Source organism: Panulirus ornatus, chromosome 10 (genome assembly GCF_036320965.1).
Source record: "Panulirus ornatus isolate Po-2019 chromosome 10, ASM3632096v1, whole genome shotgun sequence".
NCBI classification, from domain to species: Eukaryota; Metazoa; Arthropoda; class Malacostraca; order Decapoda; family Palinuridae; genus Panulirus; species Panulirus ornatus.
The window spans coordinates 41,029,026-41,044,640 of NC_092233.1; positions in this window are offsets into that span (position 1 = coordinate 41,029,026).

Consider the following 15,615-nt stretch of genomic DNA (forward strand, 5'->3'; position numbering starts at 1 on the left):
ATCACACCGACCGACATGGATCACAGACACCCACATGGATCACACTGGCCCAAATGAATCACACTTACCCACATGGATCACGCTGGTCTACATGGATCACTCTGACATACATGTATCATACTGACCCATATGGACCATAATGAGCCACAAGGGTCACACTGACCCATATGGATCAAAGAGACCCACATGGATTATACTAAACCATATGGATCACACTGACCTACCTGTATCACAGACACCCACACGAATCATACCGATCCGCATGAATCACACTAACCCACATGGACACACTGAGCCACATGGATCATACTAACACACATGGCTCACAGTGACTGATATAGACCACAGAGACCCATATGGATCATACTGCCCCACATGGATCACACTCACCCGTTTGGATCAAACTGACCCATATTGATCATAGAGACCAACATGGATCATACTGCCCCACATGGATCACACAACCCCAATGGATCACACTACACCACATGGATCACAGAGACCCACATGGATCATACTAAGCCACATCGATCACACTGACCCACATGGATCACACTAACCCGTATGGATCACTCTGCCCCATATAGATCACAGACACCCCCATGGGTCACACTTACCCACGTCGATCACGCTGACCTACATGAACATTACTGACCCACATGGATCACAGAGACCCACATGGATCATAGTGACCCACATGGATCACTATTATCCATATAGATCATACTGATCCACAAAGATCACACTGACAGACATGGATCACACTGACCCACATGGATCACAGAGACCCACAGGGATCATACTGACCCACATGGATCACACTGACCCACATGGATCACACTGACCTATATGGATCAAAAAGACCTACATGGATCATGCTGACCCTCATGGATCACAATGACCCACATGGATCACTCTGACCCCATGGATCACTGAGATCCATATGGAACGCACACACTAACATGGATCACATTCACCCACATGGATCACTGACCCACATGGATCACAGGGACACAAGTGGATAACAATAATCCATATGATTCACACGGATCCATGTGGATAAAACTGACCGACATAGATCATACTGATATATGTGGATCACAGAGACCTACATGGATCATACTGCCCCTCATGGATCAGAATGACGCACAGAGATCATACGACTGCACATAGATCACACTGACACATGGATCACACTGACCTACAAGCATGACAGACACTTACATGGATCATACTCACCAACGTGAATCACACTGATCCAAAAGAATCACATTGAACCATACGGATCACACTAACCTACATGATCACATTGATCCTTATGCATCACACTGACTCATGTTCACTGCACTTATCCACATGGATAACAGCCACCAGCTTGGAGCACACTGACACACATGGATCACACTGACCCATATCGGTCACACTGATCCCACATGGATCACAAAAACTCATATGGAACATACAGAACCATATGGATCACACTGACAAACACGGATCACAGACAACCACAAGGATCATACTGACCCGTATGGATCACAGGGACCCACATGGATCAAACTGACACTTATGGATCAAACTTATCCACATAGATCATAAAGACCCACAAGGATCGCACTGAACCAAATGGATCACACTGACACACATGGATCATACTGACAAACATAGATCACACTGACCTACATGAATCACACTGACCCAAATGGATCCTGCTGACCCACTTGGATCAAAATGCCCCGCATGAATCATAGAGACCTATATAGATCATACTGACCGACATGGATCACAGATACCAACATGGACCATACTGACCAACATGGATCACAGAATCTTAACTGCATCACACTGACCGACATGGATCACAGAGACGCACATGGATCACAATGACCAACATGGATCACACTAACTCACATGGATCACACTGACCTACATGGATCACACTGACCCACATGGAATCACACTGACCCATAGGGACCTTAATGAGCCAAAAGGATCACACTCACCCATATGGATCAAAGAGACCCACTGGATCATACTAACTCATATGAATCACACAGACTCATATGGATCCCAGACATCCACATGGATCATACTGCCCCACATGGACCACACTGACCCACATGGATCACACTGACCCAATTTGATCACAAAGACCCACATGGACGCACTAAGCTACATGGATCATACTGGCACACATGGATCACACAGACTCATATGGATAACAGAGACCCAAATGGATCATACTGCCCCACATGGATCACATTTATTCACATGGCTCGCACTGACCCACATTGATCACAACGACCCACATGAATCATTCTGCCCCACTCAGATCACACTGACCCACATAGATCACACTAAACCACATGGATCACAGAGATCAACATGGTTCATACTGAGCCACACTGATCAAACTGACCCATATGGAACACACTAACCCACATGGATCACATTGACCCACATAGATCACAGAGACCCACATGGATCACACATATCCACATGGATCACACCGACCTACATGATAAACACTGACCCACATCGATCACACTGACCCACATGGATCAGAGAGACCCACATGGATCATACTGACCCAAACCAATCACACATACCCACACCGATCATAAAGATCCACATAGATCACAATGACCAACATGAGTCACACTTACACCACATGGACCACACTAACCAATATGAGTCACACCGACCCCACATCGATCACAGAGACCCATATGGATCATACTGACCCACATACATCAAACTAACCCAAATGGATCACAGAGACACATGGAACATACAGAACCATATGGATCACACTGACCCATACGGATCACAGACCAACATGGATCACTAAGACCCACATGGATCACACTGACCCACATAGATCACACTGAACCACATAAATCACACTGACCCACAACAATTATACGGACAAACATGGATTACACTGACCTATATGAATCACACTGTTCCAAATGGATCTTACTGACCCACAAGGATCACAAAAACCCACATGGATCACATTTATCCATATGGATCACAGATCACCACATGGAACATACTGACAGACATGGATCACAGCTCATCTGAATCACACCAACCGATATGGATCACAGACACCCACATGGATCACACTGGCCCAAATGAATCACACTTACCCACATGGATCACGCTGGTCTACATGGATCACACTGACATACATGTATAATACTGATCCACAGGGACCACATTGAGCCACAAGGGTCACACTGACCCACATGGATCAAAGAGACCCACATGGATTATACTAAACCATATTGATCACACTGACCCACCTGTATCACAGACACACACATGAATCATACCGATCCGCATGAATCACACTAACCCACATGGACACACTGAGCCCCATGGATCATACTAACACACATGGATCACAGTGACTGATATAGACCACAGAGACCCATATGGATCATACTGCCACACATGGACCACACTCACCCGTTTGGATCAAACTGACCCATATTGATCACAGAGACCAACATGGATCATACTGTCCCACATGGATCACACTACACCACATGGATCACAGAGACCCATATGGATCATACTGATACACGTAGATCACAATGACCGACATGGATCACACTAACCCACATGGATCAAAGAGACCCATATGGACCATACAGACCCACATGGATCACACTGACCCACATGGATCACAATGACCCACATGGATCACACTGACCCCCATGGGTCACTGAGATCCATATGGAACACACAGACCCACATGGATCACACTCATTCACATGGATCACACTGACACACATGGATCACAGAAACACGTGGATCACAATGATCCATATAATTCCACCGATCCATATGGATAAGACTGACCCACATAGATCACACTGACCTATGTGGATCACAGAGATGTACATGGATCGTACTGACCCCTCTGGATCACAATGACGCACATAGATCATACTGCCCCAAATGGATCACACTGACACATGTAACACACTTACCTACAAGGATGACGGATTCAAATGGATCATACTGACCCACATGCATCACACTGATCCAAAAGGATCACGCTGACCCAAACAGATCACACTAACCTAAATGATCACACTGATCTACGTGTATCACACTGATCCATACAGATTACACTGACTCAAATGGACTGCAATTATCCACAAGGATCACACTGACTCACTTGGATCACACTGACACACATGGATCATACTGACCCATATGGATCATACTGACCCCATTGGATCACACAGAACTATATGGATCATATTGACCCAAAAGGATCACACCGACCCACATGGATCATACTGACCCACATGGATCGCAGAGACCTTCATGGATCATACTAACCCACATGGATAACAGAGGCCCACATGGATCACACTAACCCACATGAATCAAACTTATGCACAGGGATCACACTGACCTACATAGAACACACTAACACACATGGATCACACTGACCCACATGGATCATATTGACCTATATGAATCACAGACCCATATGGATCATGCTAACCCATAAGGATCACACTAACCCACATGGATCACAGAGGCCCACATGGATCCTAGTGACCCAAGTAGATCGCACTGACCCATATGGATCATGGTGACCCACATTTATGATACTGACCCATATGGATCACATAGATCAACATGGATCATACTGACCCACATGCATCATACTGACGTATATCGATCATACTAACACATTCAGATCACAGAGACCCACATGGATCATAATGACCCACATGGATCACACTGAACACATGGATCACACTGGCCCACATGGATCACACTGGCCCACATGAATCAGACTGACAAACATAGATCACACTGACCTATATGAATCACACTGGATCACTGAGAACCACATGGATCACACTGACCCATATCGAACACACTGACCTATATGGATTACATTGACCCACATTGATCACACTGACATATAAGGACCACAACGAGCCACAAGGATCACACCGACCATTATGGATCAAAGACACTCACATGAATCATACTGATCCATATGGATCACACTGACCCACCTGAATCAGAGAGACCCATATGAATCATACCGACCCACATGAATCACACTGACCCACATGGACACAGGGAGCCACATGGATCATAATGACACGCATGGATCACACTGATTCATGTGGATCACAGAGACCCACATGGATCATACTGCCCCACATGGATCACACAGACCCGTTTGGATCACACTGACCCACTTTGATCACAGAACCCTATTTGGAGCTTACTGCCCTACATGGATCACATTGACCAACATGGATCACACTAAACCACATGGAACACAGAGATTCACATAGATCATACTGAGCTATATCGATCACACTGACCCACATGGAACACAATAACCCACATGGATCACACTGACCCACATAGATCACAGAGACCCACATGGATCACAGTTACCCACATGGATCACACTGACCTACATGAACAACACTGACCCACATGGATCACACTGACCCATACAGATCACACTGACCCACATGGATCATAGAAACCGACATGGATCATACTAACCCACATGAATCATTCATACACACATCGATCATACTGATACACATAGATCACACTGGCCGACATGGATCACACTGACCCACTTGGATCACAGACAACTACATGGATCATACTGACCCACATGAATCACACTGACCCACATGGATCACAATGACCTATATGGATCACAGAGACCTACATGAATCATAATGACCCTCATGAATCACAATGACCCACATGGATCACAATGACCCCCAGAGATCACTGAGATCCATACGAAACACACATACTCTCATGGATCACACTCATCCACATGGATCACACTCACTCACATGGATCACTCTCACCCACATGGATCACAATGATAAACATGATTCACACTTATCCATATGAATAAGACTGACCAACATAGATCACACTGACCTATGTGAATCAAAGAGACCTACATGGATCATAGTGACCCTCATGAATCACAAAGACACACATAGATCATATTACCACAAATGGATCACACTAACATATGGATCACACTGACTTACAAGGATGACAGAGACTCACGTGGATCATACTGACAAACATGCATCACACTGATCCACATGCTTTACATTGATCCACATGGATTACACCGACTCACATGGACTGCACTTATCCACATGGATCACACTGACTCACTTGGATCACACCGACACACATGGATCACTCTAACGCACATGGATCATACTAATCCATATGGATCACACAGACCTATATGGATCATACAGACCCACAAGGATCACACAGATCCACTTGGATAATACTGAGTCACATGGATCACACAGACCAACATGGATCACACCGTCCCGCATAGATTACACTGACCCACATGGATCACACTGACCCACATGGATCACAGAGACCCTCATGGATCACACTGACCCACACGGATCACAGAGACCCACATGGATCACACTAACACACACGAATCAAACTTAAACACAGGGATCACACTGACCGACATAGAAGACACTGACAAACATGGATCACAGATACCCACATGGATTACACTGACCCACATGGATCACACTAACCCTCATAGGTCACACTCACCCAACATGGATCACAGAGACCCACATGAAACATACAGAACCATATGGATCACACTGACCCACACGGATCACAGAGACCCACGTGAATCATACTGACCCACATGGATTACAGAGACCCATATGGAACACACTGACCCACATGGATCACACTGACACACAAGGATCTTAATGACCCACATGGATCACCCTGAACCACATGGATCACACTGACCTTTGTAGACCATACTGACAAACATGGATCACACTGACCTACTTGAATCACACTTACCCAAAGGATCCTTCTGACCCAAAAGGATCAAATTGACCTACATGGATCACAGAGACCCACATGGATTACACCAACCCACATGCATCAGATACCCACATGGACCATACTGACTCACATAGATCACCGAAGCTCAACTGGATTACACTGAACCACATCGCTTACAGAGACCCACATGGGTCACACTGACCCACATGGATCACACTAACCCACACGGATCACACTGACTTACGTGGATCACAATGACCAACATGGATCACACTGGCCCATATGGACCACAATGAGCCACAAGAATCACATTGACCCATATGGATGAAAGAGATTCACATGGATCATACAGACCCATATGGATCACGCTGACCCACCTGGATCACAGAGACCCACATGAATCATACCGACCCACATGGATCATACTGACACATGGATCACACTGACTCATATGGATCATAGAGACCCACAGGAATCGTACTGCCCCCTCATGGATCATACTCCCCAAATGGATCAAAGAAACCCACATGGATCATACTGACCCACATAGATCACACCGACCCAAATGGATCACAAAGACACATAGAACATACAGAACCATAGGGATCACGCTGAGCCACACGGATCACAGAGACCCATATGGATCATACAGAACCACATGGATCACACTGACCCATATAGACCATACTAACAAACATGGATCACACTGACCTACTTGAATCACACTTACCCAAATGGATCCTTCTGACCCATAAGGATCAAAATGACCTACATGGATCACAGAGACCCACATGGATTACACTAACCCAAATGCATCAGAGATACCCACATGGACCATACTGACTCACATAGATCACCGAAGCTCAATTGGATCATACTGAACCACATCGCTTACAGAGACCCACATGGATTACACTGACCCACATGGATCACACTAACCCACATGGATCACACTGACTTACGTGGATCACAATGACCAACATGGATCACACTGACCCATATGGACCACAATGAGCCACAAGAATCACATCGACCCATATGGATGAAAGAGATTCACATGGATCATACTGACCCATATGGATTACACTGAACCACCTGGATCACAGAGACCTACATGAATCATACCGACCCACATGGATCATACTGACACAAGGATCACATTGACTCATATGGATTTTACTGACACATGGATCACATTGACTCATATGGATCATAGAGACCCACAGGAATCATACTGCCCCCTCATGGATCATACTCCCCCAAATGGATCAAAGAAACCCACATGGATCACAGAGGCCGACGTGGATCACAATGATCAATATGATTAAAACTGATCCATATTGATAAAACTGACCCAAATAGATCACACTGACCTATGTGAATCACAGAGACCTACATGGATCATACTGACCCTCATGGATCATACTGCATCGCATGGATCACACTGACCTACAAGGATGACAGAGACTCACATGGATCATACTGACCCACATGCATCATACTGATCCAAAAGGATCCCACTTACCCATACGGATCACACTAACCTACATGATCACACTGTTCCACATGCATCATATTGATCCACATGGATTAAACTAACTCACATGGACTGCACTTATCCACATGGATCACACTGACCCATATGGATCATACGGACCAACAAGGATCGTACAGACCCACATGGATTACAGTGTCCCGCATAGATTACACTGACCCACATGGATCACACTGACCGACATGAATCACAGAGACCCTCATGGTTCATTATGAACTACATGAATCACAGAGACCCACACGGATCACACTAACCCACATAAATCAAACTTACGCACATGGATCACACTGACCTACATAGAACACACTGACACACAAGATCACAGAGACTCATATGGACCACACTAACCCACATGGATCAAAATGACCCGTATGGGTCAAACTGACCCCACTTGGATCACAGAGATCCACATGAATCATAATGACCCACATGGATCACAGAGACCCACATCGATCAGACTGACCCACATGAATCATATTGACCCACATGGATCATAATGATCCATATGGATCACACTGAACCATAGGGATCACACTGACCAACATGGATCATACCGACAAACATGGATTAGACTGACCTACATGAATTACACTGACCCAAATGGATCCTACTGACCCACAAGGATCAAAATGATACACATGGATCACAAAGACCCACATGGATCACACTGACTCACATGGATCACAGATACCCACATGGACCATACTGACCCACATGGATCACAGAAGCTCAACTGGATCACACTGACCCACATGGATTACAGATCCACATGGATCACACTGACCCACATGGATTACACTAACCTACATGGATCACACTGACCTACAGGGATCACACTGGCCCACATGGATCACACTGACCCAAATGGACCACAATGAGCCACAAGGATCACAATGACTTATATGGATCAAAGAGACCCACATTGATCATACTGACCCATATGGATCACACTGACACACCTGGATCACAGAGACCCGCATGAATCATGCCGACCCACATGGATCACAGTGACCCACATGGACACAGTAAGCCACATGAATCATACTGACACACTCGGATCACACTGACTCATATGGATCACAGAGACCCAAATGGATCATACTGCATCACCTGGATCACACTGATCCACATAGATCACACTGACCCACATTGATCACAGGGACTCAGATGGATAATACTGCCCCATATGGATCACAGTGATCCACATGGATCACACTAAACCACATGAGTCACACAGACCTACATGGATCATAATCAGCCACATCGATCACACTGACCTACATGGAACACACTAACCCACATGTATCACACTGACCCCCAGAGATCACAGAGACCCCTCATGGATCACACATACCCACATGGATCACACACATGAGGGGGTAGGGGGTTGTTCTTCCATATATGGCGAGGTGGCGATGGGAGTAAATAAAGGCAGACAGTATGAATTATGTACATGTGTATATATGTATACGTCTGTATGTGTATATATATGTGTACATTGAGATGTATAGGTATGTATATTTTCGTGTGTGGACATGTATGTATATACATGGGTATGGGGGTGGGTTGGGCCATTCTTTCGTCTGTTTCCTTGCGCTACCTCGCTAACGCGGCAGACAGCGACAAAGCAAAATAAATAGATAAATAAATATACATATATATATATTTCATTATTTTGCTTTGTCGCTGTCTCCCGCGTTTGCGAGGTAGCGCAAGGAAACAGACGAAAGAAATGGCCCAACCCACCCCCATGCACAATGCATACACACACACGTCCACACACGCAAATATACATACCTATACATCTCAATGTACACATATATATACATACACAGACACATACATATATACCCATGCACACAATTCACACTGTCTGCCCCCATTCACTCCCATCGCACCTCGCCACACATGGAATACCATCCCCCTCCCCCCCTCGTGTGTGCGAGGTAGCACTAGGAAAAGACAACAAAGGCCCCATTCGTTCACACTCAGTCTCTAGCTGCCACGCAAACCACAGCTCCCTTTCCACATCCAGGCCCCACACAACTTTCCATGGTTTACCCCAGACGCTTCACATGCCCTTCACATCCACTGACAGCACGTCAACCCCGGTATACCACATCGCTCCAGTTCACTCTATTCCTTGCCCTCCTTTCACCCTCCTGCATGTTCAGGCCCCGATCACACAAAATCTTTTTCACTCCATCTTTCCACCTCCAATTTGGTCTCCCACTTCTCCTCGTTCCCTCCACCTCCGACACATATATCCTCTTGGTCAATCTTTCCTCACTCATTTTCTCCATGTGCCCAAACCATTTCAAAACACCCTTTTCTGCTCTCTCAACCACGCTCTTTTTATTTCCACACATCTCTCTTACCCTTACATTACTCGATCAAACCACCTTACACCACACATTGTCCTCAAACATTTTATTTCCAGCACATCCACTCTCCTGCGCACAACGCTATCCATAGCCCACGCCTCGCAACCATATATAATATATATATATATATATATATATATATATATATATATATATATATATATATATATATATATATATATATATATATATATATATATATATATATATATATATATATATATATATATATATATTATGCCTGGGGATAGGGGAAAAAGAATACTTCCCACGTATTCCCTGCGTGTCGTAGAAGGCGACTAAAAGGGGAGGGAGCGGGGGACTGGAAATCCTCCCCTCTGATTATTTTTTTTTTTTGATTTTCCAAAAGAAGGAACAGAGAAGGGGGCCAGGTGACGATATTCCCTTAAAGCCCCAGTTCTCTGTTCTTAACGCTACCTCGCTAACGCGGGAAATGGCGAATAGTTTGAATGAAAGAAAAAGAATATATATATATATACATATATATTGTCACGAACATGTGTGTGCGTGTGCCAACACATGTTCGTATATATATATGTATGTGTGTGTCCTTGTGTATGGTGTTGTTATTTCTTATCAGGACGACGATTAAGGTCTTCCTATGCTATTGGCTCGGACCTCTCTTCCCACCGTGCATTAGGCTTTACAATCCTGTTTTGAAGCCAGATGGCGACCAGTCCTTCAGCATCCGGACCCTTATCAGAGGCGTGAGATTAAGTTGTCAGTCAGCGTACGGGGTATATCATCCCGTACATCATCGCCGCTGTCGCAAACAAAATATGAAGAGGAGGTTGAGTTTTAGGCAAGATGTGGGACGGACTTCGGATCCTCCAAACAACCAGCAGTCACGGATGGCACCCTTCTCCAATCATAATTGGATCTTAGGCTCATAGCCAATCAAAAATAACATTGTAGGGTACCAGGGCGGACGCTCGTTCTTATTTGTAATAAATACCTCTGACACCCGTTGAGTCTTGATTTTTTCCCCCTCTAGCCCAGCAAGGTATGTAGTTTTCCTCTTGTCCCAAAGCCCGAAACCCTAGTTAAGTGCGCAATATAGACTCTAGGGTGTTGTACCGGCTCTGTCATTTAATTTCGAGTGCCATAGAGTATTTCAACTTGTCATAGAAGTGTCTAACAATAAGTATATCTTGAATCATGTTATCGAAGATAAATTGTCATAAAGGAAAGAGATCTCCTGGTTTGAAATCTTACCTGGAATGTTATACTCATGTTCAGTGTTTACGTAAATGATTTGTGCCTGATTCATGTGTTTATTTTGTACACTTTAGTTCTTTCATTATAAGTAGTTTTAATGCTGGTGTTTGATTTAATGCCATGACTTTAAGATAGTGTTATCCTCTGTTGTGCAACATAATAAATCTAACGTCCTTGGAAATACAAGGATCAGTATAAAATTTGTAACATATATAAGTAATTGGCGACCTCGCTAGAATAAGCATAGAGTTCGAAACAATATACATATATATATATATGTATATATATATATATATATATATATATATATATATATATATATATATATATATATATATATATATTTCTTTTTTTTTTTTTTTCATACTATTCGCTATTTCCCGCGATAGCGAGGTAGCGTTAAGAACACAGGACTGGGCCTTTGAGGGAATATCCTCACCTGGACCTCTTCTCTGTTCCTTCTTTTGGAAAATTAAAAAAGAAAAAAAAAAAAAACGAGAGGGGAGGATTTCCAGCCCCCCGCTCCCTTCCCTTTTAGTCGCCTTCTACGACACGCAGGGAATACGTGGGAAGTATTCTTTCTCCCCTATCCCCAGGGAATATATATATATATATATATATATATATATATATATATATATATATATATATATATATATATATATATATATATATATATATATATATATACATATATATATATATATATATATATATATATATATATATATATATATATATATATATATATATATATATATATATATATATATATATTTTTTTTTTTTTTTTTGCTTTGTCGCTGTCTCCCGCGTTTGCGAGGTAGCGCAAGGAAACAGACGAAAGAAATGGCCAAACCCACCCCCATACACATGTATATACATACGTCCACACACGCAAATATACATACCTACACAGCTTTCCATGGTTTACCCCAGACGCTTCACATGCCCTGATTCAATCCACTGACAGCACGTCAACCCCGGTATACCACATCGCTCCAATTCACTCTATTCCTTGCCCTCCTTTCACCCTCCTGCATGTTCAGGCCCCGATCACACAAAATCTTTTTCACTCCATCTTTCCACCTCCAATTTGGTCTCCCTCTTCTCATCGTTCCCTCCACCTCCGACACATATATCCTCTTGGTCAATCTTTCCTCACCCATTCTCTCCATGTGCCCAAACCATTTCAAAACACCCTCTTCTGCTCTCTCAACCACGCTCTTTTTATTTCCACACATCTCTCTTACCCTTACGTTACTTACTCGATCAAACCACCTCACACCACACATTGTCCTCAAACATCTCATTTCCAGCACATCCATCCTCCTGCGCACCACTCTATCCATAGCCCACGCCTCGCAGCCATACAACATTGTTGGAACCACTATTCCTTCAAACATACTCATTTTTGCTTTCCGAGATAATGTTCTCGACTTCCACACATTCTTCAAGGCTCCCAGGATTTTCGCCCCCTCCCCCATCCTATGATCCACTTCCGCTTCCATGGTTCCATTCGCTGCCAGATCCACTCCCAGATATCTAAAACACTTTACTTCCTCCAGTTTTTCTCCATTCAAACTCACCTCCCAATTGACTTGACCCTCAACCCTACTGTACCTAATAACCTTGCTCTTATTCACATTTACTCTTAACTTTCTTCTTTCACACACTTTACCAAACTCAGTCACCAGCTTCTGCAGTTTCTCACATGAATCAGCCACCAGCGCTGTATCATCAGCGAACAACAACTGACTCACTTCCCAAGCTCTCTCATCCCCAACAGACTTCATACTTGCCCCTCTTTCCAAAACTCTTGCATTCACCTCCCTAACAACCCCATCCATAAACAAATTAAACAACCATGGAGACATCACACACCCCTGCCGCAAACCTACATTCACTGAGAACCAATCACTTTCCTCTCTTCCTACACGTACACATGCCTTACATCCTCGATAAAAACTTTTCACTGCTTCTAACAACTTGCCTCCCACACCATATATTCTTAATACCTTCCACAAAGCATCTCTATCAACTCTATCATATGCCTTCTCCAGATCCATAAATGCTACATACAAATCCATTTGCTTTTCTAAGTATTTCTCACATACATTCTTCAAAGCAAACACCTGATCCACACATCCTCTACCACTTCTGAAACCACACTGCTCTTCCCCAATCTGATGTTCTGTACATGCCTTCACCCTCTCAATCAATACCCTCCCATATAATTTACCAGGAATACTCAACAAACTTATACCTCTGTAATTTGAGCACTCACTCTTATCCCCTTTGCCTTTGTACAATGGCACTATGCACGCATTCCGCCAATCCTCAGGCACCTCACCATGAGTCATACATACATCAAATAACCTTACCAACCAGTCAACAATACAGTCACCCCCTTTTTTAATAAATTCCACTGCAATACCATCCAAACCTGCAGCCTTGCCGGCTTTCATCTTCCGCAAAGCTTTTACTACCTCTTCTCTGCTTACCAAATCATTTTCCCTAACCCTATCACTTTGCACACCACCTTGACCAAAACACCCTATATCTGCCACTCTATCATCAAACACATTCAACAAACCTTCAAAATACTCACTCCATCTCCTTCTCACATCACCACTACTTGTTATCACCTCCCCATTTGCGCCCTTCACTGAAGTTCCCATTCGCTCCCTTGTCTTACGCACTTTATTTACCTCCTTCCAGAACATCTTTTTATTCTCCCTAAAATTTAATGATACTCTCTCACCGGAACTCTCATTTGCCCTTTTTTTCACCTCTTGCACCTTTCTCTTGACCTCCTGTCTCTTTCTTTTATACATCTCCCACTCAATTGCATTTTTTCCCTGCAAAAATCGTCCAAATGCCTCTCTCTTCTCTTTCACTAATACTCTTACTTCTTCATCCCACCACTCACTACCCTTTCTATATATATATATATATATATATATATATATATATATATATATATATATATATATATATATATATATATATATATATATATATATATATATATATATATATATATATATATATATATTTATATATATATATATATATATATATATATATATATATATATATATATATATATATATATATATATATATATATATATATATATATATATATATATATATATATATATATATATATATATGTGTGTGTGTGTGTGTGTGAGGTGATGTAACCAAGATGAGAAAAAAGGAGAGACAGGTAGTATGTTTGAGGAAAGGAACCAGGATGTTTTGGCTCTGAGTGAAACGAAGCTTAAGGGTAAAGGGGAAGAGTGGGTTGGAATGTCTTGGAAGTAAAGTCAGGGGTTGGTGATAGAACAAGAGCCAAGGAAGGAGTAGCACTACTCCTGAAGCAGGAGTTTTGATAGTATGGGATAGAGTGTAAGAAAGTTAACTCTAGATTGTTATTGGCAAAACTGAAAGTGGATGGAGAGAAATGGGTGATTATTGGCGACTATGCACTTGGTTATGCGAAGAAAGATCATGAGAGGCAAGTGTGTTACGAGCATCTGATTGAGTGTGTTAGC